This window comes from Podarcis vaucheri, assembly GCF_965113315.1.
Source record: "Podarcis vaucheri genome assembly, chromosome: 16".
Taxonomy (NCBI): Eukaryota; Metazoa; Chordata; class Lepidosauria; order Squamata; family Lacertidae; genus Podarcis; species Podarcis vaucheri.
This window is the reverse complement of record NC_138754.1, coordinates 18,121,164-18,148,663: the sequence shown is the minus strand read 5'-3', so window position 1 is coordinate 18,148,663 and position 27,500 is coordinate 18,121,164. Positions and strand designations below refer to the sequence as shown.

At 46.5% G+C, this 27,500-nt stretch overlaps 1 protein-coding gene across 5 annotated transcripts in view; it reads left to right on the top strand.

Moving 5' to 3' along the window:
• MEF2D (myocyte enhancer factor 2D) overlaps window positions 1-27,500 on the top strand; it is a 137,042-nt gene that overhangs the window by 48,012 nt on the left and 61,530 nt on the right. Inside the window, exon 1 of one of the 5 annotated variants that reach the window (XM_082203930.1) lies at window positions 3,405-3,614. The exons of the other annotated variants lie outside the window; for them this stretch is intronic. The gene's annotated coding sequence lies outside the window, so the exon portion shown is untranslated. Of the gene's footprint in view, window positions 1-3,404; window positions 3,615-27,500 lie in introns of those variants that run through there. 5 annotated transcript variants of the gene reach the window in all.

Genomic DNA, 27,500 nt, shown 5'->3' with positions numbered 1-27,500 from the left:
GAGATTAATACTGGCCCATGGCTCACCCAGCAAGATTTGTGGCTGAGCTGGGAACTGAACTCTGGTCTCCAAAGTCCTGGCTCCACACTTTAACCCCTAACCCATGCTGGTTCAGCACTCCAGACTGATCCAGTCCTAATCCTGATAGGAATTGCCCATTGACCTTTGCATGTACTTGACTGGCTATAGTTCAGCATGGGGTGGGGGGTGCTTCTCCTTTTCCCCTGCCAGATCTGATTTCTGAATCTGCCAGGTTTCTGTGATTCACTTTTATGATAACTTAAAACCTGCAAGAATCTGGCCTGCGTGAATCCTACTCCTAATGCGACTTTTTGCACCATTTCCACTTTCGTGTGAGAGAAATCCAGTGGTGATTTGAGAGCAAAACCCGACAGATTTTCTCCTTCTCCATATCTCAGAGTTGCCATACGTCTGGGAAAACCCGGATATGCCCTCTTTTTGGGGCCCAAAGTGCCCACCTGGACATATTTTTATTTTTTAAAGGAAATGTCTGGGTTTTTCAAGCTCGGGCTGGCAGCAGCTGGGCTCTTTGCTCTTCAAGATATGCCAATCGTACCATATCTTATCCTCACAACAACCCTGTGAGGTAAGTCAGGCTCAGAGGCAGTGACTGTTCCCGGGTCACCCAGCAAGCTGCATAGCTGAATTGGGACCAGGTCCTAGTCCAATACTCTAACCACTATACCATGCTGGCTCTCCAGGTTGTTTCTAAAGCTGTCTTCATGACTTTCAAGAAAACTGAGGGAGTAAGGTAAAGGAGGGGCGGTGAAGTTAGAGAAATGTATGGGCACGTTTTATATAAATATATATTTTCCTTCATGTTGTAATTTATATCCTTGTTTTAGTGCCCTTACCGTAAACGCTAGCATCTTTTCCGTCTGTAATGAGATTTGTGGCAAGCAGAGTACTGGCAAAACTATTTCTTTCTTTCTTTTTAATTTAATAAAGGTTTTTGGTTTTGTGTAATGTACATTCTGCTGTTCAGAAATCAATAGGAGGGAGCAAATATATATATATATATACACATGAAAATGAACCCAGCGCTGCAAATGTGGGCATCTTAAGTTCATGATGGTTTTAAGACCAGGGGCGGGGGGGGGGCGTGTATATGGAAGGTATTTGAGACTGGATGCATTTGAAATGCAAATTGTTCAACCAAGTCATTTTTGTTAATGTTCTCCCCGCAAGGTCAGGATCGAAAGCATTGATATTTTAATTTATTGTACAATGGGAATGGTAGAACATCTGGACTAATTTCATTCATTTTAATAACTTGTATGGCGCTTAATATAACAAAATCTCTTTAAGTGGTTCGCAACCATAAAACCACAAGCAGAAAGTCACTGGAAAAACTGAAATTAAGCCTTCAGCCTGTAACAGCGCTTAGAAGAAAACATGCAAGTGACCCATGCTCAAACCTTAAACAGTGGTTAATCTTAACCACTTACTGCTGTAACAAGCCAATGTTTGAAGCTGGACTCCAAACTTCCATAATAACCCCCAACCATTGGCCATGCTGGCTGCTGGGAGCTGGAGTCCAGCAACATTTGGAGAACCAGAGGTTCCCCACCCCTGGAGGCAACTGGAGAGCTCTTCCTGCTCCAAGGAAATGAGTGAGATGCAAATCATAGGAATGCCAGAAGCACTGAGATAACAGACATCTCTAGGCCCATTGGCTCCAGAATTGTCTGATTGGCAGCTTGTGGGTGGGGATTTTCCCAGTAGGACCACCCGAGCTCCTTTAATGTAGGGATATGGAACTTTCTCAGCCCAAAGGCCACATGCCAAAATAGGGCTGGGGAAATGGATGTGATTCTTACCTTTCCATTCCAGCAACATACAAGTCAGGGCCTTCTGCACCCACATACATCTTTCTATCCTCCAGGCGCACCCTTTCAGGGCTGATGTGATGCATTTGATGCAGCCAGTCCCAAAGGCCTCACCGCTACTTTTTGTTTTAATTTACAATTTCAGCATAGTCTTCAAGGGCAGTCCCACATTGGATATATTGCAGTAGTCAAAGCATGTTTCCAAGCATGGATACTATGGGAGGCTATCTTCATCTGGGATAGTCCATAGATGGCACACCAACCTAAGCTGCTGAAAGGTGCTTTGTGCCAACAAGGCTACTGGGGTCTGTAGAGACAGAGTCTTAATAGCACGCACAAGGGGCAAGTCTGGATGAAACACCATCCAGAACATGCTGCACAGCTTTTTCCTAAATTGGACAAAGCACCTGCCCACAGTATTCAGTATACAGCATTCAGCAGTGGAGGACAACACTGATCTATGTGATACAGCCTAGCATAAATGTCATGAAGCAGAGCAATAATTCGCAAAGTACCACCACCTGGAATTTGCCAGTGAGAGATGACTAGAAATGCCAAAACACAATGTCCCCGATGCCACATCCAATAGCCACCCCAAGAGGATTCCTTGATGTTTGGTAATGAAAACTTGCCCCCCACCCACCCGGTCCTCCATAGCCTCCCCTTTTAGATGATGGCACAGGTTACTTAAGAAAAAACAATACATGTCCTTTGACATACTGTGGTGTGTTTGGGTGGAATTGCAGCAGGTGTGTTGTTTAAGTGCAGCCCCCACCTTTCGTTTTCTGAGTGTACCTGGAGAAACTGCATCCTTTTTTGTAATTTCCCTCTTTCATGACACTAGAACTAGTGGACGTCCAATGAAGCTGAATGGTGGAAGATGAAGTACAGATAAAAGAAAGAACTTCACTCAGCACATAGTTAAACTTTGGAACTCCTGCAGGAGGTGTGATGGCCACCAACTTGAGTGGCTATTATTAATAGATTGTTATTAATAGATTATTAATTAATTAATATTAATGGTTCTATTAATAGAGGACTGGGTTCATTCATTGAGGAGACGCTTCTGAATATTAGTTGCTGGAAGCCCCGCAAGGGGAGAGTGCACTTGTGTCTAAGTCCCTGTTTGCCTGTTTCCCACTGAGGCATCTCAGGGGCGCCTGTGGGAACAGGATGCTAGATGGGCCCTTGGCCTGATCCAGCAGGGCACTCCTGATGTTGCGACGGGTTTTTTCTGTGCGCTGGAATCCAAACAATCCGGCCAGGATCCGTCTCTCCTGAGGGGGCCCACGAGTCCGCCTCTCCCACCAAAATGTCAAGATCCCTTTGGGGGGGGCCAGTCCTGCCAAAGCCAGAGGGCGGCCAAATTTCCACCCGGCTCTTGCACACGCGCGCGCCTTCCCTCCCTCCTCCTCCTCTCGGCCACAAAGGAAGCGAGAGAGCCCCGGCTGGCTTCGGGCAGCTGCTCCAGCCCCCCCCCCCCGTCCTGCCCGCGTGCGCTCCTCGCCTCTCGCTCTGCGGCGCTGCAGCTGTCGCTGCCCTTTAGCCAGCCCCGGCCGGGCCACCATCCCGGGGCAGGGTCTGGGCCAAGGAAGGAGAGAGAGGCGAGGCTGGCCTTTGGAGGGAGGGCGAGAGCCGAGCGCGTCTGAGCCTTGCCCGAACTGCTCCCGCAATAGCCTCTCGGACCCGATCCAGGGCCGTCGAGGCGCAGACGTGGAAAGAAAGGCCGCCGCCGCCGCCGCCCGCGCGTCTCCGCCCCGCGCCGTGAGTCCCGCTGCGCTTCAGTCTTTCCACTGGAGAGCTAAAATTAGCCGCTCCTCCGCAGGGCCGGGAGGGAGGGAGGGATCCGGCGGGCTTGGCTGGAACCGCGAACCGCAGAGGTAGCCTCCCGCCAGCCAGCCCCCCCTTTTCCAGGCGAGGGGTAGCGTTGGGGGGGGAAGTTCAGCCGGGACCCCCAAGCTCCCCTCTTGGCCCGGCTCTTGGGCGCGCACTCAAACCATTGTGCGCGTTTTCCTGTCCGGGGGCTTCAGATCCCCTCTTTCCGACGGATTTCTTTCTTTATTTTTGGATCTTTTTTATTTTTGGCAATTCCCAAAATAGAGCCTGCCGAGGCGTGTGCTGCTTGTGGGGGAGGGCGCGTTTTCCTGCTGGCTGCGTGGCGGTTTGGAGACGGCTGTTTAAGGTGGTGCGGGGCCGGAGAGAACTCGAGGCCGAGTTTCTTTCCGCAACTTTTTTGTTTGTTTCTGCCTGGGGAGGTTTTTCTGTTGCTTCTAGGCCGAGCTGGTGGGGGTCGCGCACCGATCGTGTGTTTTTCAGGGCGAAGGTTGATCTGGGTTTTGCTGGAGGGGCTCTGTGTGACTGCTGGGTTTCTGACTCGCAGGCTGCTCACTTCCAAACGACCTGTTTGTTGAGCGTTTCCCCTTATTTGTTTGCCCAGAGTTTACAGGGAGAGTATAAGAAGCAGGCTGCATATTGCATATTAATTCTGGTTTGTTTGTTGGGAGGTTATACAGTGTCAAGCAAACTTCAACCCAACACTTTCCAGTGCATTTTGCCGGTATGCAGTTGAATCCTACTGGCAATTCAGCGGTGGTATGAAATTGCCTCCAGTTGTTGAGCACCCATCCTAAATTATACTGCTGAAATGAAGAAATTGGGGTAACCAGGAGTGGGTTTTGCTATAGAAGGACTGCAAGCTCTTATCAGTTCTTGTACACAAAACAAATTGCAGGGCTCAATATTCTATTACTATTAATATATTTGTAAGAGCACATCAAATTTCCTAAAGCACTGTACATCCTTTAAAAACGTGAGACAGCCCCTGTCCTCAGGCTCACAATCCAATGGACATGATACAAAAGGAAAAAGGAATGGGGAGGGAAGAGGAAATCTTAAGTGTATGTTGTGTTGTTGGGTTTGTGGACCAGGGTGGTGGAGCTCACATTTATAATATAATAAATCCCCCCAAAACTGAAGTTTGCCTGTCCTTATGTAGAACTCTAAAATATGTAGAACTCTAAAATTCATTAGAACTTTTATGTGGTTGTTTTCAACAAAGAACCGAACCCTGAGATTAGAGCCATGCTGGGTAATGGCAACCCCAGTGGGACTCCAGCACCCTTCAACACATGTACGTATGTTTCTTGCCACTTGGACCTGCTCTGCTTGGAAGTTTTTCAGGTTGGAAGCAGAGAAGCAATGACTAAGGCCCAGCCCAGAACTGGGAGGCTAGTGTCTAGTTCACTGGACAGTCCTGACTTTTCTTCATTGGTCATCCTTTTCTTCTCAAAACCTTCTGTAGCTTCTCCAGTGAATCCTTCCAGATTTGTCCATGCCCTTTTATTTAACTGAGATGCCTGGAGCTGAACATGGAATGCTAAATGCCTTTGGAAAAGAGAGTGTATTTTTCGGTTATGCCTGATGCTTTGCAATGGAATTGAAGAAAAAATCAGCAGCGTAGAGTGACTGATGTGAGCATATTCTAACTAATAGACTTAAACCATTGCTCAGTAGAAGAGCACCTACAAAGGTCCCAGATTCAGTCGCTGGCAGCATCTGAAGGGATGGAATAGCTGATGATGCATCAGAAAGACCCTTTCTCAGCTGGAGACCTTGGAGACATGCTGCCAGTCAGGGGAGAGCAGCCTTCCCCAACCCTGGGGCCTTCCAGATGTTTGGAACTTCAGCTACCATCTCATCGGGTCCAGTCAGCACTGGGTGGGGCTAATGGCATTTGTAGTCCCAAACATCTGGATTGGAGGAGGCTGGAGCTGAAAATATTAGGTTAAGTGGGTCAAAAGGCTGATTCATTATAAGGGCCAAACTAGACAATTTTGGAAGAAGAAGAAAAGTTGGTTGGGGGTTCTGAGTTCCTTGTATTTCTAGTTTACAGTCTCCTATTCTGCCTTTCATGGGACAACTTACAGGTATAACTATAACTCTCTCCTGATGGGACAAATACTGACCAACAATGTGTGTGTGCATTTTAGATGATTGAGAGGGAGAACTGTGCAGGGAGAAAGGGTTATTACCTCCTGCTCTCATACCCCTCCCACACAGTGCTGTGTCCCTGATCCAATTCCTTCCCACCTGCATTTTGTTTGTTTTTAAAGGAAGGATCTGGAGAATTGGTCTTGGATCTCCTGTGTCTCACCTTGTTTAATCACTCATTTGCTGAAGCAGAGGCAACCAACTGCCCTGTGGCATTTGAAAGATGAACAGATTTATTGGGGTGTAAGCTGTGATGGGGCCGGAGCCTGTTTTGTCAGATGAGTTCTATGATAACATTTTTTTTACAGCAAAAAGTACCTTGGGGAACCATTAACAAATTTGTTAGTTAGCCTTTAACAAATTTATTTGTTAGTCTCTAAGGTGCCACCCGTAGTGGGACGCGGGTGGCGCTGTGGGTTAAACCACAGAACCTAGGACTTGCTGATCAGAAGGTTGGCGGTTCAAATCCCTGTGACGGGGTGAGCTCCCATTGCTTTGTCCCTGCTCCTGCCAACCTAGCAGTTCGAAAGCATGTCAAAGTGCAAGTAGATAAATAGGTACCACCCTGGCGGGAAGGTAAACGGCGTTTCCGTGTGCTGCTCTGGTTCGCCAGAAGTGGGTTAGTCCTGCTGGCCACATGACCTCGAAGCTGTACGCCGGCTCCCTCGGCCAATAAAGCAAGATGAGCACCGCAACCCCAGAGTCGGTCACGACTGGACCTAATGGTCTGGGGTCCCTTTACCTTTTTAAGGTGCCACAAGACACTCTGCTTCTTTTGTTGCACAAAATATGAGTGCAGCTACTCCCCTGGAAATAATATCTTTGGTTGGTTAAAAGGTGCCACCAGATGCTTGGCAGTTTTCTCCCCCAACTGGAGAGCAGTATCTTCAGAAGTTGCCAGATATCTGTAAAGGGGGAACTACAGCACCTTTGCAAGACTAGAATTCTCAGGATTCTTTGGGCAAGGGAGGGGACCACTATGCCTGCATGACCAAAGTGGCATCAAACTAGTTTAGTTTGTAGTGTGGACAGGGTCTCCTATACACCTTCTTATAAGAAACAGGCTCAGTTTTCTGGTCCCTGGTGTTATGCAGTCAGCAAACTCTTTTAGCAGTCCAGTGTCCCTCAGACCTTGTGAGGTTGTGGGGCTGGAATATATATATATATATTTGGGGGGGAATGAACGAATTCCTATGCCCCACAAATAACCCAGAGATGCATTTTAAATAAAAGCACACAGTCTACTCATGTAAAAACACCAGACAGGCCCCACAAATAACCCAGATATGCCTTTTAAATAAAAGGGCACATTCTACTCATGTAAAAACACGCTGATTCCTGAACCGTCTGCGGGCCGGATTTCAAAGACAATTGGGCCGGATCCGGCCCCCGGGCCTTAGTTTGCCTGCCCATGTGTTATACCTATATAAGTTCAATATATGAACTGTGGAGGGCGGAGACAGCTTGTCTCGAGTGCATGTAGCACCTGCATATCTCACACAGCCTGCCATTTTTCACACACTGGCAAAGTTCACCTGTGTAAGTGTTAAAAGTAACTGTTGATAACAGATTGTAGGATGAGAGTGTTTTTCCAAACGTATCTTTAGCCTCTTCTTGTTGTTGTTGCTTTTGGAAACAGTGCTACTGCAAAGTAAGTGGATACAAAATCATATAGCCGTCGGAGCCTTCAGGAATATGAGAGGATGGGGAAATTCCTTGGGGTGAAAATAAGGATGCCCAATTTTTGTCTGTGAAACGTTGGAAGTTATTTGTTCATTTTGCATGCGGCCTTTCTTCTACCGTGGAACCCAAAACAGTGCATGTTAATTAATTGATTTATTTCATACATGGTTCCTAGACTGTCTCCCATCTAGGCTCTGATCAGACTGGGGCCTGCTTAGCTTTAGCAAAGCGGGAACCTTGTGCACTTTCAGACCATAACCTGGGCTCTTCATGTCCCTGTCGAGGGGCATGTAAGGAAGTAACAATCTGAAAGCCCATGGTAGAGCATCTGCTTTGCACGAAGAAGGTTGCGGGTTCAATCCCTGACATCTCCAGATAAGCCTGGGAATGTCCCCTGCCTGGAAACACTGGACAGTTGCTGTCAGTCAGCGTGAGCAGCATTGAGCCAAATGGATTAGTGGCCCGGCTAAGACTTTTCCCCATTTCCTTATGTACCAATAAATACTGTTGTCTAATCCGTCAGTCTTCAGCTGGTGGGAATAGGAGTCCCAAACATCTGGTGTCAGGTGGGTGAAGCCAGATTTAGGTTGTTGATAATTTCTGAATGGATTTCTCTGGCCCCAGACTTCACATCATACACCCTTAGACACACACCCTCTCCTTCATTGCAACATTAGTGGCCGCAGGCCTGAGATAATATGGGTACTGTGTGTAAACTGGGTGATGACCCCCCCCCCACACACACATTGCAGTGTGACACCTGCCAGAGCCTCTTCTTTGCTTGATGTGAAGTTTCACAAGCCTTGCATGTTTTAATATTTTAGCCAGGGTTCCTTTGTGGTTCTCTCCTTGTCGTCACCCTCCCCCCCAAAAAACATTGGCCTGTGTTTCATTTGTGTGGGTGGGTGGGATGGGGGGGTTAGAGAAGGGAAACAGGTGTAGAGGGAGGGCGGAGGACAGAGGACAAATATAAGAACATAGTAAGAGTCCTGTTGTATCAAGCCCATGTCCCATCTAGTCCGGCATCCTGTTCTCAAAGTGGCCAAGCAGATGCCTGTAGGAAACCCGCAAGCAGGACTCGAGCACAAGAGCCCTCTTCCTTCCTGTGGTTTACAGCAACTGTTATTCAGAAGCATTAGGGCCTCTGACCGCGGAGGCAGAGCATAGCTATTGGGGCCAGTAGCCATTGATAGCCTTTAGCTTTCATGAGTTTCTCCAATCCTCTTTTAAATCCATGCAAGTTGATGACCACCACTGCCTCCTGTGGGAGAGAATCCCACGGTCTACCTATGTGCTGCGTGACTAAGTAGATGACTTGATACTGTATAAGGCAGATCATGATGTTCTGAGGCTGTGTCAGGTCCCAGAAGGGTCGGGTTAAATACTGTACCCTTCATGATTTCATAAAGGAAAAGAGAGCCATGCTTGTAACACCCCCAGTTCTTGTACAGCGGATCACTGCCTGAGCTGCATTTATTTATGTCGTTTATTACACTATAGAGGCACCCCTTATGAATGTGTCCAAACCAGGAGTGGCAGAGAAGTTTGTATGGCCCACATTTTTTAAGCCAACTGACCTAATTTTTACTTCCCGGACTGAGAAAAAGGACCATAATGTGATCCACTTTTCAATTTTGTTCATTTTGTGTTGCAGTTCTTGTAGCAAAAGTCACAAAGTATGCATTTTATATTAAATATCTTTAGAAATGCATGCATTGAGGTTAAAAAGCATGCTTAGATGTGCATTTTGTGATGAAACACATTTAAGTATGTGTTTAAAGCCTTGTGGGGAGTTTTTAAAAAATAAATAAATAAAAAGCTTTCAGATTCATGCTGCCACGGAACAGAATGGACTTATAAAATAAAGACCTGCAAAAACTGATGGAAAATGGTCTGCTCCATCAACCCTTACAGTAACAAGCAGTTTACAGTAATTTAAGGGTGAGGAACCTAAGTGTGCCCCAAATGTGGCCCTCCATGCCTCTCTATTGGGCCCTTTGGATTCTCCTCAGACCATAATCCCTCCATGCCTATTTTCCTGAATTGAAGACGGGGAAGCATAGGGAGCTGACTCTTGCATGGCAGGCTTCTGTCACATCTATTGCCACACCCACTTTTGCCTTTGGCCCCACCCACCACTGACATGCGGACCTCCAAAGCTTCGACAAGAGGGAATGAGGCCCTTGGGCTGAAAAAGATTCCTCACCGTTTTCGTAATTTTTGGTAAGATGTGTTAAAACAGTACATTTAAACAATTCCTAACACCAGTTGAATTAGAAGAAGAAGCACATTCCACCCCAAACTGATCAGTCAAGTGGGATCTGAAGCAATGTTGGAGGCTCCTCTCCATCTTTGTCTGTTGCCTTCATTGAATTAGCAACAGCCCAGTCTCTGCTGATAGGAAACAGTTTTCTGGGTTAAAGCTATGTATGAAGAAACACAGTGCTCTTGAGATATGCTATCAACAGTTCAAAATATTCTCCCACCAGTTGCAGGGTGTGAAACAACAGGCTGTTTGGAACATATGCTGTAGGAGAGTGGATGCAGGGCAGGGACTTTCAAGCATCCAGGATTGTATTCGTCATTTCCCCACCATGTGCTTGGTGCCAACCCCAGAACTTTGAGCAAGATGCCCACAGTGAAACCCATCTTACCCTGCAAGGGGAGTGGGCAGGGGAGCATGCTGCAACTCAAGAATCACCCCCTGCTTTATTATTATACGCCACTTTTCATTTATAAATCTCGAAGTTAACAAGAGCCAGTGTGGTGTAGTGGTTAGAGCATCAGGCTAGGACCTGGGAGACCAGGGTTCAAATCCCCTCCTTGGCCATGAAGCTTGCTGGTTGACCATGGGCCAGCCCCTGCCTCTCAGCCTAACTTATCCTGCACTGTTTTTGTGGGGGTTAAATGAGGAGGTGAAGATGCAGCACCTTGAGCTCCTAGGAGAAAAAGGTTGGATATTAAATAAATAAATAAGAAAGAAAACCATTAAAATGAAAACATCCAGATAGCCACAACACACAATTCTAACAACCAAAGCAGCCAGTACTATGAAAGAACTCATTAGCGATAACCAGGAAACACCAGGAAGAGAGAAGGGTCTTTAACCTTTGCGAAAGGCTTCCCTATCGTTAGTGAGAGCCTAATCTTGTCGGGGAGCTCACTCCACAAAATGGAATTCCTTCCATTCCAGCTGCTTCTGATACTCTGTGCAAGGTGAGAGTGATGGGACTCTGGGTCTTTTTGCCCTCTGGGCTCAGCCCTGCTTGGACAGAAATGCCAGAGATGATTGGCTGTGCCTACAGTATACATCAGCATGGTGCCCTTCAGGTCTTCCAAAGGAGGAAGTTGGAAGAGTGGCACTCTTTCCCACTTCCTCTTTCAGCTCTATTGCTTTTCAAAGCTCAGGTTAATTGCACTGGATCTGACTTTTGCCCAGACCCCTTGGAAAAGCAAAGTGTGCGTGTGCACTTACTCCCCATCTGATTATCTTTATGGATTATAAACGAATTACAGGCTGGTGAGATGGATTTGAAGGCCCATAGCTTAGTGGCAGAGGAAAGAGGGCTAGGAAAGGTCTCTACCTGAGGCCCTCCGAGCTACTGCCAGTCAGAACAGACGACACTGACCTAGAGGGACAGAATCTGAGGCAGCTTCATATTTTTTTTTAGCTTTGCTGCAGATCCTTGTGTTCTAATATGAGAGAATGACTGAGGCAGGGCAGGCTTGCTTTATGCACACAGCTTTTCCTTTTTTAAAAAAATGTGCAAAATCTGTTCCTTACAAGTGCTGCCACAGCTGATCAGCAGCTGTCCTAGATTATGTGCATGTGTGTGTGTTTTGTTTCCAGTGAGTGACAGATTCCAGGGTATTTACAAAGGGCTTGCTTTTTCAACCCCTTCTGGTGGGGAGACATCACAGAGGCCCCAAGCGTAATGCGGGAGGTAGTCTGGCTGGTGAGGGAATAATATACTTGAATCCTGCTTGCTTCCTGCTTACCTGTTTTCCAGAGGCATCTTGTTGGCCACTGTGAGAATAGGATGCTGGACTGGATGGGCCATTGATCTGACCCAGAAGGCTCTTTTTGTGTTCTTATGTGCTCCTAGTTTTTTGTTTATTGGTTTGCTGATGAAAAACCTGGGGCTTCCATGAGGGAGAAGACACCAGTCTATGTTTGGGACCTCTGAGATGATTGGAAGGGGCTTGCTCTTTGGAGTGTGGTGCTGAGGGGTCACATTCTGCCTTTCTGCCACGTTTTGGTGGGATCCAACTGGGCTGGAGTGAGAAAATGGCAACAGATGGGAAGAGTTTTGGATATTGATGAATGATGTTCCCTGATTACCCAAGCCTGGTTGCCTTACAAATGTTTTGGATGACACACTTCCTTCAGCCCAACCAACATACAGTAGCTATTTCCAACTCTCAACTCCCATCGACTTCAAGCAGCACTGCCATTTTGGACCACAAACTCACGTCATCTTGGCTGTTTTGAATGTCAGCTCCCATCATCCTTAGCCAGTACAGCTGCTTCTTGGGGCTGATGGGAGTTGTAGTCCAAAACATCTAGAGGGCACTAAGCTGGGGAAGGCTGTGTTTCTGGTGGTAAATTGTGTAGTGATTTTAAAATGATCTGGTTTTTGCTATTTCTAAAGATTGACCTTGAAATCCATTGGTTTTATATACTGGCTCTTTTACACTGAACTTGAATGTCAGTATAATAGAGTAATTAGTAATAGTGTTTCTGATTGTAATGTTGTGAAATGAATTTGAGGGGAGATGGGTCCTTATGCTGTCGATTGATATGTATGTATTTTTGCAGTTATGAATTGCTGTAGAATTAACTTATTGGTTTGTTGCTCTAACAACACATTCAACAGAATCATGGGCAGATGCGCATAATCCATTTAGAGCATCCAACTTCCCCCCCAAAATCCTGGGAACTGTCGTTCCACCTACAATTGCCAGTAGCCTTAACAAACTACAATTCCCAGGATTCTTAGAGGGGAAGTCATGTGCTCTAAATGAGCATTGGGTGTGCTTTAAATATACAGTGCGGACCTCCCCTTTAAGTGTCAAGTCTGAAATATAATGCTACCCAATTGTAGGTGGAGGATTGCATCTCTGACCGCTCACCCTTATTTAAAACTCCCTGCATGTGGGGGAGAAGGGGTTCCATCTTGCCCCCTTCCTGACTTGCTAGTTTTCTATCTGCTAGAAGATTACTTTTTTATGATGTACACAAGCGTGCGTTCTCTTCCCCTCATGCTGCCCACCATCTTAACACAGTGTGAAGTGGCACAGCTCAGGAAAAGGTTTGCCACTAGATCAGGCAGAATGTATTAACTGGCCCTTGGAGAGGGTCTAAGTCTCAGGGACTGACCTCAGGGCGACACCTCTAGGGGAAAGATGCATAACCTAGTTGCCCTTGGTGGTGTTTCTTCTTTTGTAAAGAGGCCTTAAGCTTCTCCTCCTTGGCCTATCTCTCTGATCTGCAGTGCATAATTATTACAGTGTTTCCTCAAAACATGTTTGCTGGGCCAATCCTGATGACAAGTGAAAGGGTGTGTGTGGAGAGCGGCACAGACAGGGATGGGGAACGTCACTCCCAGGGGCTGAATGCCCTCCAAGACCCTCTGCCTGGCCCTTGGGACTCTCCCCAGGCCACTCCCCCATACCAGTTCAGCTCCGCATCCTGCTTGAGTGTTTTGGGCTGGATTAGAATGCGTACTTGAAGTCTGATAATTTGTCTTGCTTGCCTGGGAGAGAGATGTTTCTGTGTATAGAGACGGGCTGTTTTTGTATGAAGATAAAATTAACATGGGTTGCTCCGCCTACTTCCTTCTGACCCTGCGGACCCCTGGCAAGTGAGCCCTGGAGATTTGCGTGGAAGTGAATGCAGCTTAGATTAAAGTACGGTGAGGGAAGACTGGGTCTGGGTCTGGGAGGGAAACGGCCCCAGCTCTGGAACACAAGAAGAACCTGCTGCCTGTGGGAAACCTGCAAGCAGGTCCTGAGGACAAGAGCCAGGGCTGTCTTAAGCATATCCGGCGCCATGGTGCAAAGCTTCCTCCGGCGCCCACCCCCCTGTTTCCCAGAGTTGTCAACCTTTTTTTAGGGAGGACGGTGCTGCTGGGGCTGGAGGAGGCGGCGGGCAGCGGCTGGAGGGCGGCTCCTCTGGCGGGGAAGAGGCAGAGGCTGGCTGCAGCGCCTTCTGGCTGAGCTGGATGCTTCGTGCTGTGGTGGCCATGGCAGACGGAGGCTCCGGGCGCGGCATGGCGGAGGCGGGCAAGGGCGGCGAGCTGGTGCCGGGAGGCGCCGCGTCCAGTCTCTGCCTCTTCCCTGGCGCCCCCCAGAACTTGGGGCCCCATGCCACTAGCCTCTGTGGGTAAAACACCCCTGACAAGAGCATCTCTTCCCCTTGTAGTTTTCAGCAACTGGTATTCAGAAGCATTGCTGCCTCTGACTTTGGAGGCAGAGCAAAACCACCATGGCTCATAGCCTTGTCCTCCATGAATTTTTCTAATCCTCTTTTAAAGCCATGCAAGTGGTGGCCATCTGTGCCTCCCGTGAGAGTGAGTTTGACAGTCTAACTACGTGCTGCATGCAGAAGGACTTTCTTGTTCCTGTCCTGAATATTCCATCATTCAACTTCACCGCACGTCACTGAGTTCTAGTGTTAGGAAAGAGGGAGAAAACCTTTTCTGTATCCACTTTCTCTGTGCCAGGCATAATTTTATTTATTTCTATCCTGCCACTTCTTACTCGACTTTTCTCTAAACTAAAAGGTCCCAAGCGCTGCAACCTTTCCTCATACGGGAGGTGCCCTGTCCCTGCTACCAGGCATTACAGCATTTCCATGGAGACCCAGAAGAAGAAGCAGTGGAGTCGGCTAAGACCTTGCCTCTTTGGCCCTGAGGAGACCTGATCCAAAAGGGGGGAAATATCCCGCAGCTGCTTGAAACATCATATTGTGTTTTTAGAGCAAGCTGACCCTGCGCACCCAAACACCCTGGCTGAAAATACTTCCCAGCCTCGACCAGGTCATTTCCTGGACACAAGCCAGCCTGGCCTTGCTTGTCTGGCTCCTTCTAACCGTCCCTTCTGGCCAGGGGTGCCTGGTCCATGGATCCAAGACTGGGAAGCAGGGGAGTGCTGGAGGAAAAGGGTGGTGACTGGCATATCAGAGTTCGTAGCCCAACGCTCAACCCCTATGCCACACTGGCTCAGCCTTCCAGGATGAACCTAGGCCTGATCCTGATGGAAATTGTCCATTATCCTCTCCACTTCACTGGCTTCAGCTCGGGTTGGGGGGGCTCCCCCTCTCCCCCAGCCCCTTCCAGATCTGATTTCTGCATCTGCCAGGTTCACAGAATTTGCTTTCATGCTAACCAAACACCTGTAAAAATCCCGCTCCTGCCAATGCAACTTTTTGCACTATTTCCGCTTTTTTGCAAAATCCGGTGGCGGTTTGAGAGCAAAATCCTGCTGAGGATGATAAGGTAACCTGGAGGAGCAGAGGTTTTCATTTTTCTCTTTAGTAATTCTTTTAATGAGGACACCTCTCATCCTCCATGCTGAACCTCCTCATTATCAGGGATCTGAATTTCCACTGTGAGGCTAGTGACAGGGAGAAAATCTTCCAGCACCACCTTCTTGCAGAGAGAGATGGCAGTTGGTTATTTCATGCCCTGCAGGGTGCTGAAAGGCGTGTGGGTGGAGGCTGCAAGCTTAATGGCCCCTCACTTCCCTCCATTTAGAGAGGAAGTTCTATTTAGTGCAGGCTGATTGAGGGACGCAAATCACCTGGCTTGCGGCTGGTACCTTTGGAGTGATGGTGGAATGCTCCTTGGAGATGAAATAGAGAAATTCACCGGCAGTTGCCCAGTCTTATTTCCTTACATCAGGGTAGGCAATGTGGCACCCTCCAGACATTGTTGGACTACCAGTTGCATCATCTCTGACCATTGCCTGTGCTGCCAGGGGCTGTTGGGGCATCCAATGAAGCTGATTTTTTTCTTTCTTTCTTACAATCTAGTCATATATAAATTGCATGAAATTAAATAAATAAGTATTGGACTATGTTTCAGATACACCAAGGGTGGCAGTAGGAAGACCACGGGGTTATGGTGTATCATACAGGAAATCCCCGGAAACTTTGGATTCTGTTCGAGTCAGCTGCTGCTTATCCACCCTTTTTTGCTTGTCTTCAGGCAGAAATGAAATATTTCCCCCTATCCCTTAATGTATGCTTCTATTGAGCTTTTTGGTTTTCATACCTCTTTCATCAAGAGCAACAAAATCAGAAGAAGGGAAGGGAAAATGGAGAGCGGAGGAAAAGGCTTCAGCTCACAGGATAAAAGAAGCAAAAATGCCCATGTGGTTTGAAGTGGATTGGCCCCTATCCAACGGAGTCGCACAAACGTGTCCATGCAGACCAGGCTCCTTCAACTCCATATATTTTGGACTACAGCTCCCATCAGCCCCAGCTAGCATAGCCACGGTGGGAGTTGTAGCCCCAAACATGTGGAGAGCGCCAGCATGGAGAAGGCAGATGTAGGCAGTTGTTTCAAGCGGTTTGCTGTAGGTTCAGATACAGAGAGGGTGGTATGGTCTTCAGTCCACTGGTGGATGGCAATAGAAACTTCCCTTTGTTAAGTAGGACTGGTTCTGCTACTTCCCCAAGATCTGGTTTTTCTTTTTCTGAGGGAGAGCCCCCAAAGTGCAGGAATATGATTCAAGACATTAGGGAGTCTTGTTTAAATCTTGATTTTCTGTTGTACAAGCCGCACAAAGAGAAGAGGGCCTAAAAGTCTCAGCTGTGCTCTGCTTCCCTTCTTTAATTCCTTTCCCACTTGATGGGAAGGAGAGACCTGGGGGCAGCTGGCTTCTCAGCAGACTTGATGCAGGCCCCTTCTCTCCCACTGTACAGGTCAGTCTGTAGTTAGGAACTTATTTGGAGCCGAGAAGTTCATGGATAAAGAGAAGACTAACGGCTGGTAGACAGGATAGCTAAAGAGAACTTCCATATCCATATTCAGCAGCTGGATGCCTCTGAACAGTAGTTTCTGGGGGCCAGGAACAAGCAACAATGGGTGCTATTGCCTTTTAGGGAGTTTCCAGAGATAGCAAAAATGTTTGAAGCAAAATGCTGGGCTCAGTGTGGTTTTGGTCTAATCCAGCAACAGCTCGGCTCCTTTATGGCTTAACCGTGTGTGTCCCCCCCCCCCCCATATTGAGTGGTGTTGCGTTGATTTGTCCCTTTATATGTTGAAGCTGGAAAGAGGGATTGCATGGGCCAGCCATGCGATAATGCATCTTGAGCTGTTTCCTTACTCTCTTTTTTTCTACTTGCCTGGGCCTGGGCCATCACTTTGAAGACGTTTGATGATGGCCCCTGCTTCCTTGGGAAATTGCTTGTCATAATTGCTTCCAGGTCCTCCTTTGCCCTGAGACTATAAAGCCCCCCCCCTCTTTTCCCCCTTAACCTTCTCTGTTCTCTCTATCCCACTCTACATTTTCCTGGGCTAATGCAGGGTGAGAAAACCATCTCTGGCAAGCAGTCAGTAACCTCCTTGCCAGCTGGCAGTTCCCCCTTCCATGGGGAGTGGAAGGGCAGGAATGCAGGAGGAAAGGTTGCAGCAGTTGGGACTTCTTAGTTTGGAGAAAAGGCAAGTAAGAGGCGAGTTTATAAAATGATGCATAGCACGGAGAAAGCGAATAGAACTTGTTGAAATGGAATTCAGGGCAGATAAATGAAAGAAAGCACATCTTCACTCAGCGGCATAGTTAACTATGGAACTCACTGCCACAGGAGGCAGTGATGGGGCCTCTTGCATTTCATCAGAGAGGGCATTCTGCAACATCACCACTGCCACCATCGTTGTATTTGTATGCCTCCTTTCCATAGTTGAAACCATGTTCGAGGCAGCTCGCAACATGAGAAGATGTACATAATTACAAACATTTCAAAAATGGTTATAAACGATAAATAAAACACATTAAAAAGTACACTACCAAACTGAACAATTTCCATGTCAATCATAAGAAGATCTAAAGATACAAAATTTAATATCAGTAACAGCAGCACCCCCCCCAAAGAAAATCCCACTAAAAATCCCACATCACCCCAGCCCAAGACTGGTGCCAGCAGTGGAAAAGCCTTCCTCTGCGTTACCATCATGGCCAAATTGTCTTGGTTCCGCTTGCTGATCTGAATGCCTTTACCTAGGCAGTAGAAGCAAAGGTGAATGATGATGATGATTTTATTTTATTTTCATGTTGTTAGTATTATTAATTTAGTTTGCCCGAATGTATGTTGGAACAGGTGCCTGTTCTCTGTTCTGCAAAAACTTGGAAGTTCCATGCATAGACAGGCGCTTGGCTGCTCTCAGCTTGTTGCTATGGTACCTGATTTCCCCCCTAATATGCTTTAGTAAAATGTGCCATGATTAAACTCCCCTTCCTCCCCGCAATAAGGGATAAGTAAATGATTAGTGATCACCTTCTTCCGTTTGAAAAGAATGGGATGCAAAGATCAGGGGACTTGCTGGTCTGTGTCTTGAGATTGCACAGGTAAACTCTGCTAGCAGTTTGAGAAATAGAGAAGAAGAAGAACCTGAGAGTTATTGGGAAGCCCCCTGCTCCCCTCATAGAGCTATAAATTCCAGAGGGGATTAACAGTCATTCCCTCTTCCCAGGGAACCCTGGGAATAGTAGTTCTGTGAGGGAAATAGGGGGGTCTCCTCATAACTCTTAGCACCCCTCACAAATTACAGCGCCCAGGATTCAGGGCAGGGGGAAGCCATGACTGTGATATTAAACTGTTTTAAATGTGTAGTGAGGATGGGGCCTAAGTGCTCGAGAAGGCTGAGCTAGGTGGTGCACTTGTAGATCTAGAGCTCAGTCTGCCAGGTTTGTAGCAGGAAAGTTCCAGAGCATGATCACTGACTTGATCCCGAGTTGAGGCATTCACATAACCTTCTGCATGTTCATTCCACTTATGACCTGGACAGTCCAAAAGATGTGCCGTCTGCTGATTGCAGGAATTGATGTTGCATCTCTTTTTCATTGTGCCTGGATTTTTTGCAGAGTTAGGACAGATAAAAGAAAGTGATAGTATTTTTACAAAGTGAGGAAGTTCTTGTGAGAAAGATGAGCGGGGGAAGGGGACATGCTGGGGAAAGAAGAAGGGAGCACACACTGCAGAAAAATTTCAGTGTGCAAATTATCTCTCTCCACACACACATGGGCATTTAGAATTTAAATCTCAAAGAAGGCGAGGCGACTAATCTTCCCATCCAGTTCACACCAGAAAAAATCCTGCAATTAATTTGACCCCCACCCAGATCAAATCAGTTATGCTTTGATTCATTTACCCCCCCTCAATAAATTTCCCAACTCCAAAACCTCTGAAGCCTGCGTCAATTGCCTTTCGACCACCTTCCCATTACAGTGGTACCTCAGGTTACATACGCTTCAGGTTACAGACTCCGCTAACCCAGAAATAGCACCTCAGGTTAAGAACTTTGCTTCAGGATGAGAACAGAAATCATGCTCCAGCGGCGCAGTAGCAGCAGGAGGCCCCATTAGCTAAAGTGGTGCTTCAGATTAAGAACAGTTTCAGGTTAAGAATGGACCTCCGGAACGAATTAAGTACTTAACCCGAGGTACCACTGTAATTAATCTCCCCTAAATCATGTTTAGATAAAGTCATCTGAAATTAATGCAGTCTCGCAAATTAATACTCCACCTCCTAAACCCAGATCAACCTCCCAATTCAGTTGTCTTCTCCTTCCTCAATGCATTACCCACCTGGAAAAACTTGGGGAAAATATTTTTGGGGAAGGGGCAGTCTTCCTGGACCCACCCCTAGCAACTGTGTTTAGGGCAGAGCAGAATGAGCAGTGGCAGGAACAAAAGGGTTCTCCCTCTCTCCCCCCCCCCCAGCTGCCCATTTTCCTCCCTCTTGGCCCCCCTTTAAAGAGACATATTAAGGATTGCACTTCTCCCCTTCCTGCTTACCCCAACATGCATGGTGTAGAATTTGGCAGGGGCTGTGAAGCCGCAGCTGGCACCTGATATTCTCCAGGGAATGATTCAATCTGGGTCAGGAATATAACATATATGTGTGTGTGTGTGTGTGTGTCTGTCCTCTCTCTCTCTCTCTTTCCCCTCCCTTACTTAAATTCCTCGGGGGACCTGATAGAATTTGTCCTGTCATTTGAGCTTCCTGCAGGTAGAACTCACCTGCTGGTGTTGAGTGAGGGGACTCTGGCTGTTTTTCCCAGGTGGAAGGGCCTGGCCAGCAGTCCTTTGGAACTGGCAAAAGCTTGCCCCTTGTTTCTTTTGAGCGTTCCTGTTTCTTAAGCAGAAAGGGAAACAGGATCAGCTGGGCAAGGGCTGGTCACAAAGGATCTGGACAGGGCAGTGGAAACATGTCGATGTTCCCCTTGGGACATGTCTGGATTGTGCTCCTGGCTCAAGGTCTGGATGATGACAGGAATGGAGCTGGTGAAGGAATTTTCTCTCCTCCCTCCCTCCTCCCCACTCCCAGTTCAGATTTCCCGGGTTGGATTCACATGGTTCCTCATGGTTAATGCTGCAATTAAAAAATAATAATCACCCCCCCCCCAAGCACTTCTGCTGCTCCCACCCTTTTTGCTTTTGCAAAAGTGTATTCCAAAAGAGGGTGGGTTGGATTTTTACACACACACACACACAGGCTTCATTTAATTCTCACTCGCTTCCCCCCTGCCACCCCCCCATCACTGCAGAAAGCAAACTCTTCTCCCCCTCTTCAATTTGAGGCAATTTATTGGGAGTCGGGTATGAATTACAAGGCACAGTGCTAACGAGCACCTGCTTGTATGTAATTGACTTGACTGCTAATTGCTGGGATAATCATACTTTGTGCATAATGGTTTTCACAGAGAAGGTTTGTGGTGCCGTGCACCAGGCGGTAGCTTGCTTGGCTCAGGCGCGGGTTGCAGCGGGGGGAGGGGCGGCACAGACCTGGCTAGTTCTTCCATTTTCGAAGCCTCCAAAAACACCCACACACCCATCTCAACCATTTCACCAGTCTTGGCAAATATGTTGCCTGCCAGATGTTTTGCACTGCAACTCCTCTCCCTCCCTACCCCAAAACTGAGTGATTCGGCAAACTCCAGATTCTTTCGGGTTCGACCCATAACATACCAGGTAGCACCATTTTGGGTTCAGCTCTTGATCCATGAGAGGTTCTGCCCTCTGGTTCATCAGATTAGCACAAGAATCGAGGAGGAGCTTTAGAGGTGGATCAGGCCAATGGGAGCCCCATCTAATTCAGCTAACTGTTCTCACAGTGGCAAACCAGGTGTCTCTTCCGGGAAGCTCACAAGTAGGATTCAAATGCAACAGCCACTCTCCCCACTTGTACTTCTCAACAACTGGGTATTCAGAGGCTGAGACTGGAGGAAGTACACAGCCATGATGAGTAATAAGCTTTGATAGCCTCCTCCTCCGTGAATTTGTCTAATCTCCTTTCAAAGCCATCCATGCTGGCGGCCATCGCTACCTCCTGTGAAAGTGAGTTCCATAGTTTAACTTACACGCTGTATGAAAGACTGCTTTTGTCTTTAATTTTCCAACATTCAACTTCATTGGACATCTGTGAATTCTAATGTTATAAGAGAGGGAGAAAAACTTTTCTCTATCCACTTTCTCCACTAAATGTATAAACTTACAGTCCGAAGTTCCTGCCTGCTTTCTTGGTTGAATTCATATCCAACAACAGCAACATTTGTACCCCGCCCAGCTGACTGGGTTGCCCCAGCCACTCTGAGTGGCTTTCAACAAACTATAAAAACACAACCAACCATTAAAAGCTTCCCTCTACAGGGCTCCTCTTCAGATGTCTTCTAAAAGTCGTATAAACACCTCCTTGACATCTGAGGGAGGGCGTACCACAAGGTGGGTGCCACTACCAAGAAGGCCCTTTCATCCAAGGAGTTCCAGGGTGGTATACATGGTTCTCCCCTCCCCATTTAATCCCCACAACAACCCTGGGAGGTAGGTTAGGCTGAGAGTGAGTCATTCAGTACATGACACCAGTCAAGCTTGCAAAAATCTATCATTTGCCCGATAATAAATGTTGGAAATGTAAAGAAACTGAAGGCACATTCCTTCACCTTTGGTGGACGTGCCCAAGGATTAAGGCTTTCTGGGAGATGATCTATAATGAAATGAAAAAGATATTTAAATATACCTTTCTGAAGAAACCAGAGGCCTTTCTCCTGGGCATGGTCGGCCAATTGCTGCCAAAGAAGGATAGAACTTTCTTTATGTATGCCACAACAGCAGCAAGAATACTCATCGCGAAGTATTGGAAGACACAAGATCTACCCACCCGGGAAGAATGGCAGATGAAGGTGATGGACTACATGGAACTGGCGGAAATGACTGGCAGAATCCGAGACCAGGGAGAAGAGTCGGTGGAAGAAGATTGGAAGAAATTTAATGACTATTTACAGAAATACTGCAAAATTAATGAATGTTAGAATGATGTCAGAATGAAGTTAAGTGGTTTTAGCAGCACTGTTACAAAGGAGTATGTAAAAATGGTTTGTTAACAGGTGAGAATCCAAAGTTACAATATATTAAGTTAAAGGATTAGGATAAAAACAAAGAGGGAAAGGATTTGCTGAATTAACTAACTGAACTGGAATACAAAAAAGGGAGGTGTGAGGAGGTCAGGGAAACAAGTAGATGAAAGACAAGACATGGAAAGATTGATTTGTTTTTAAATGTTTTTATTTTTCTGTATTTTGTATTTTTTCTTTTATTTTTTTCCTTTTTCTTATTTTTGTAACCTTTTTTGAAACTTTAATAAATATCTTTAAAAAAGAAAAGAAAAAGCGAGTGAGTCATTCAGTGAGCTTTACAGCTGAGTGGGGATTTAAGCCCTTGTCTTTCAGGTCCTAGTCTAACACCCTTAACCTCTGCACCACACTCGCTGCCCCAGTGGCCTCTTATTGGCCTCCTTCCCAACCCAAAATCAAAGTAGCAAGAATCTGAGCCTGAGAGTCAGGGTTGCAGTTTTGTGCTTGACTGCTTGCTCCTGTTCCTTCAGAGAATGAGTTGAGGTGGCGAAGACTCACTGATCTGTTCATTTCAGAGAATATGGTCATTGCTAACATTCGTTGCTAACACACATTGCTGTGTGCTTTTAAATTTTGCAGAGGGGTGCTACATTCTGTGTGATGTATTTATTAATGACATGCTTCGTAAGCTTTTCCCTCCAGTGATCTCAAGGTGGCATACCAGGGTCTACCCTCCACCCCCTTAATCCTCACGACAACGCTGTGAGGTAGGTTAGGCAGTGACTGGCATAAAGACACCGAGTGATCTTCATTATTTACTTATTTACTTATTGCCCGCCCTTCACCCTAAGGTCATGGCTGAACATGGGTCTCCACAGTCCTAGTCAACATCATTCTGTCCACTATGCCACATCTACACTGCAGTCAATTTTGAGGTTCCTGTATTCTGCTGATTCCCCGATTCTTGCATTAATTTGGTGGTCTTGTTGGGTCTAACAGGCAAAATAGTTTATGAAGGGCAATGAGAAAGATTTGTGCACCTTACATAGTTTTCTGCTTGCATTGCTCAGTTACTTGGTGGTCATATCTTCTGGCTCATTGAAAGTCTTAGAGTGTAATGAAGTGGCTCTTAGCTTGTGATTTGAAGGAGTCCCCACCCCTTCAAAAACGTGGCGCTGCCAAATCTCTGTGTTATTACTATTATTTATTGCATTTATAACCTACCTGTTCTACAAAGATGGCGTGTGTGGTTGTCCCCTTCCTCATTTAATCCCCACAACAACCCCTTGAGGGAGGCTAGGCTGAAAGGCAATGACTGGAACATGGTGAGTGTCATGGCCGAGTGGGGATTTGAACCTTGGTCTCTCCCAGGTCCTAATCTGATGCTCTAACCACTACACCATTGCTAGTTCTATGTAGTGTGCAGAGAGGAAAGGGAATGAAGGAGGCTGAGAAAGAGAATGCGCGCGCGCACACACACACACACACACACACACACACAGTGGTACCTCTAGTTATGAACTTAATTCGTTCCAGAGGTCCGTTCTTAACCTGAAATGGTTCTTAACTAGAGGCGTGCTTTCGCTAATGGGGCTTCTTGCTGCTGGCACACGATTTCTGTTCTCATCCTGGGGCAAAGTTCTCAACATGAGGTAACTCTTCCAGGTTAGCAGAGTTTGTAACCTGAAGCGTTTGTAACCTGAGGCATTTGTAATTTGAGGTACCACTGTACATATGAGAGAGAAGAATTGCTCCATGGTAATGGTTACCATGGTGACCTCTCTATCTATATCCATGCATCCCAGCTGCCTACATCTTTATTTCTCTGTTTTGCCCCTTACGTCTTTCAGCAATTTAGGGTGAGAGAGAAAAAAAGAAAGAAAGAGTTTGCTAGCTGAGGTGAGGAGAGGCATTCTCCCCTGGCAGGGGTACCAGAGACTAATTGCTGGAGAGAGGCCTGCCTCCCCTCACATAAAGCCATTTGCAGCTCCAGATAGCATTAAACAATTTGTTGTCGATGATGTTGTTATTTACCTGCCCTTCACCCTTAGGTTAGGTTGCAACAATTGAAACACAATGTTAAAAACAGTTTAAAGCAACTTGAAACCACAGATAGGAAATCCAGATCTCAGAGTCCAATCCTCCGGCTCCCCAGTCGTTTGTAAATTTGGCTGTCTCATTGTTCATCCTTCTTTCCAGGTTGTTTTAGGGCGACTGAAAGGCACCAGTCCCAATACTGATCTTTGGGGGACTCTACTGTTTATATACCCACAGTGTGAGAATTGTCCATATTTCACTGGGTGGCCCAGGATCTAGTGTCCAGCAACTAGGAGGGCATGGATTAATGATGCTCCTGAGCTGTTTGGGCTTCCAAAGGCCGCAGTGTTTCTGAGGACATCTTTGTCCGGCCTGTCTCCTTCGAATTGCTGTGCTTGGCATCATCAATGCCACAGAGGTGTTCATGTGGTTAAAAAAGCAAACAAACAATTAAAAGCTTCTAGTCCTCAAGATAGCAAAGGCAGGCGCCAAGGTGTGGGCAGCAACACCGTGCTGGTGAAATTTCAGAAGACAGCTGGGCCAGGGAAGGAAGCGGGGTCAGGAAGTGGGAAATCAGCATAGGATTGTGGGGGGAGAAGCAAAAAACCATGTTTTCTGTTTTCTGACTTTGCTTAAAAATGTATGTAGACTTGCAATAGTCTGGTTGTTGTTGTTATTAATAACAGTAAGTGATTTCTTCCCATCAAAAATTCATTCTTGCTAGTAGGGGTGTGTTGGACCCTTTTAGAGGGTACCATTTTCCTGTTCCAGCTTCCACACTTGCACATGTTCCTTCCCACCTTCCAAAAAGCTGCCAGTTTGTGTTGTGTTGAGCCATCAATCCTGGGAAGTTGCAGAATTGTTTCATCGCAGTGCAAAGGTCCCAGTGAGCCAGTGCTTTCTCCCCAGCAAATATAAGGAAGGCTCACAGCTGCAGTGTAGAAATTATAGGCTTTGAACTCCCTGGTCAACTTCTCTTCCCTACCCCACCCCCAACACATTGATTGAGTTGTTACGGGGTGTGATCAGAGAGAAATGAAAGGCAGAGAAGTTTGCAGAGATAATTACGTGCTTCTTCGCAATGGTAAATCACCCAGTAGTTTTTGATGACACACACTGTCCTGGCATCAGTAAGCCAGTTAACACATACAGCATGCTAGAAATCCTTTGTCCCAGTTTGATCCACAAGTGATAGCATTGGAACTCTTTGGCATGCTTTTCATAAAAGAAAGCACTTCTTCACAAAGCACAGAGTTAAACTATAGTACAGTGGTGCCCTGCAAGACGAATGCCTCGCAAGACGGAAAACTCGCTAGACGAAAGAGTTTTCCGTTTTGGAGGTGCTTCGCAAAACGAATCTCCTATGGGCTTGCTTTACAAGATGACAATGTCTTGCGAGTTCCTGCTGGTTCCCCCCCTTTTTCTAAGCCGCTAAGCCGCTTATCAGCTGATCCGATCAGCATATAAACAGCTAAAAGCCACTAATAGTGCTAATAGCGCTAATCCGCTAATCCGTCAATGGGCTTGCTTCGCAAGACGAAAAAACCGCTAGACGAAGAGAATCACAGAACGGATTCTTTTCGTCTTGCGAGGCACCACTGTACTCACTCCCACAAGAGGCAGTGATGGCCACCAACTTGTATGGCTTTAAAAGAGGATTGGACAAATTCATGGGGGGCTACTAACCATGATGGGTCTGCTCTGCCTCCATGGTCAGAGGCAGCAATGCTTCTGCATATCAGTTGCTGGAATCCACAGGAGAGGAAAGCACTCTTGACTTGGGTCCTGCGTGCGAGTTCTCCGCATGCATCTGAGTGGCCACTGTGAGAACAGGAAGCTGGACTAGATGGGCCCTTGGCTGATCCAACACATTCTTAAGTTCTTACATTTTAAAAACTTGTTTCCCTCTGGTTTACAACCCTGTCCCCCAACCATATAGACATGTGCCTGAATCCAGGATAATACTTCCTACACCTGATGAAGTGAACTGTAGTCTTTAAGGTGTCACAAGAGTCTTTGCTAGTTTTCCTGCAAAGTGACATGTAAACACTAGATGCCCCTCTGGAAATCCTTTGAAGTAGTTTAGGCTTAGGGGGTCCATACTTAACCAGTGGGTTTTAGGGCCATGTAGGATTTGAACTCTGATCTCCATTGCAATAACCACCATACCACATTGAGCCCACATTCACAGCATACATTTAAAGCAGGATCCTATCACTTTAAACAGTCATGGCTCCCCCCCCCCAATGAATTATGGGAGCCATAATTTAGGGGCCTGAGTCAGGAGACACTCTCCTCTCTCTCAGAACTACAATTCCCAGATTTCCTTGGGAAGAGGGATGGATTGTTAACCACTCTGTGACTTGAAGCTCTGGGAGGAGCCTCCTAACAACTCTCAGCGCCTTTAGCAAACTACAGCTCCCAGAATTCTTTGGGGGAAGCCATGGCTGTTTAAAGTAGTACCATAATGCTTTAAATGTATGCTGTGAATGTGGAGTCAAGCAACTGATGCTTTCCCCCTTCTTTATTTTTCTTTAAAAGAGCTGCTTTTCTCGAAGTTGCAAAAGGGGAAAATGATTCAGTTGTTTGTTATGTCTCTTTTGTCCCTGGGTCTTCCAGGTGTACAATGAGTGCTTCCTGTTTATGGCCTTGACACTTTCAGGACTTGTTCTAAGACAAAGTGTTGTGTGGAAACTTTTCCGTAAGGTGTTCCCTGGGGGTGGGGAAGGGGGAGGGCTCCAGAAAAATGTGTTCCAGAACTGAGCTGTTGGATTCTTCTGAGTTCAGTTGCTTTTAGGGCAGAACAGATTGGTGCCATTTTGCTGCCTTAAATGGTGCTGTTTTGCCATTTTAATATACATTTCAATAGTTTCACATGTTGTCCATTTTCACCCATTATTGTACATTTTTATGAATGTGAAATATAATTTTTTGAACTACTACTATCATGGTCAAATGGGGATTGAAGTGGCTTTCAAATTCTACAGGTTCCTGAAGTGTTGCTGACCTTGTCTGTTGCAGCTAAATTATGCTGTAATATATTTGTTATTCTTTAAAATACTGCTTGTAATGTCATGGGAACACAAGGTATATGGGGCTTTATGGAGGGAATAATATCATTTCTAGGGAAGACCTGACTTCCAAGCAGCTGTTCCAACATTACATTCCTCATAAAGCTTATCCAGATGTTTAACACTTATCCCTGTAGGTAGAAAGGCAGCATCTCAGGTTGCAGGGTTCTGATACACTCTTCTGTCTGGCACATGCAGACCTTTGAACCCCCACTTTTCATTTAAAATCAGGCTCCACTGAACCCTGAAGTGTGTCTATGATGTATGCAGATTAATCACCCCACCCCATTTTC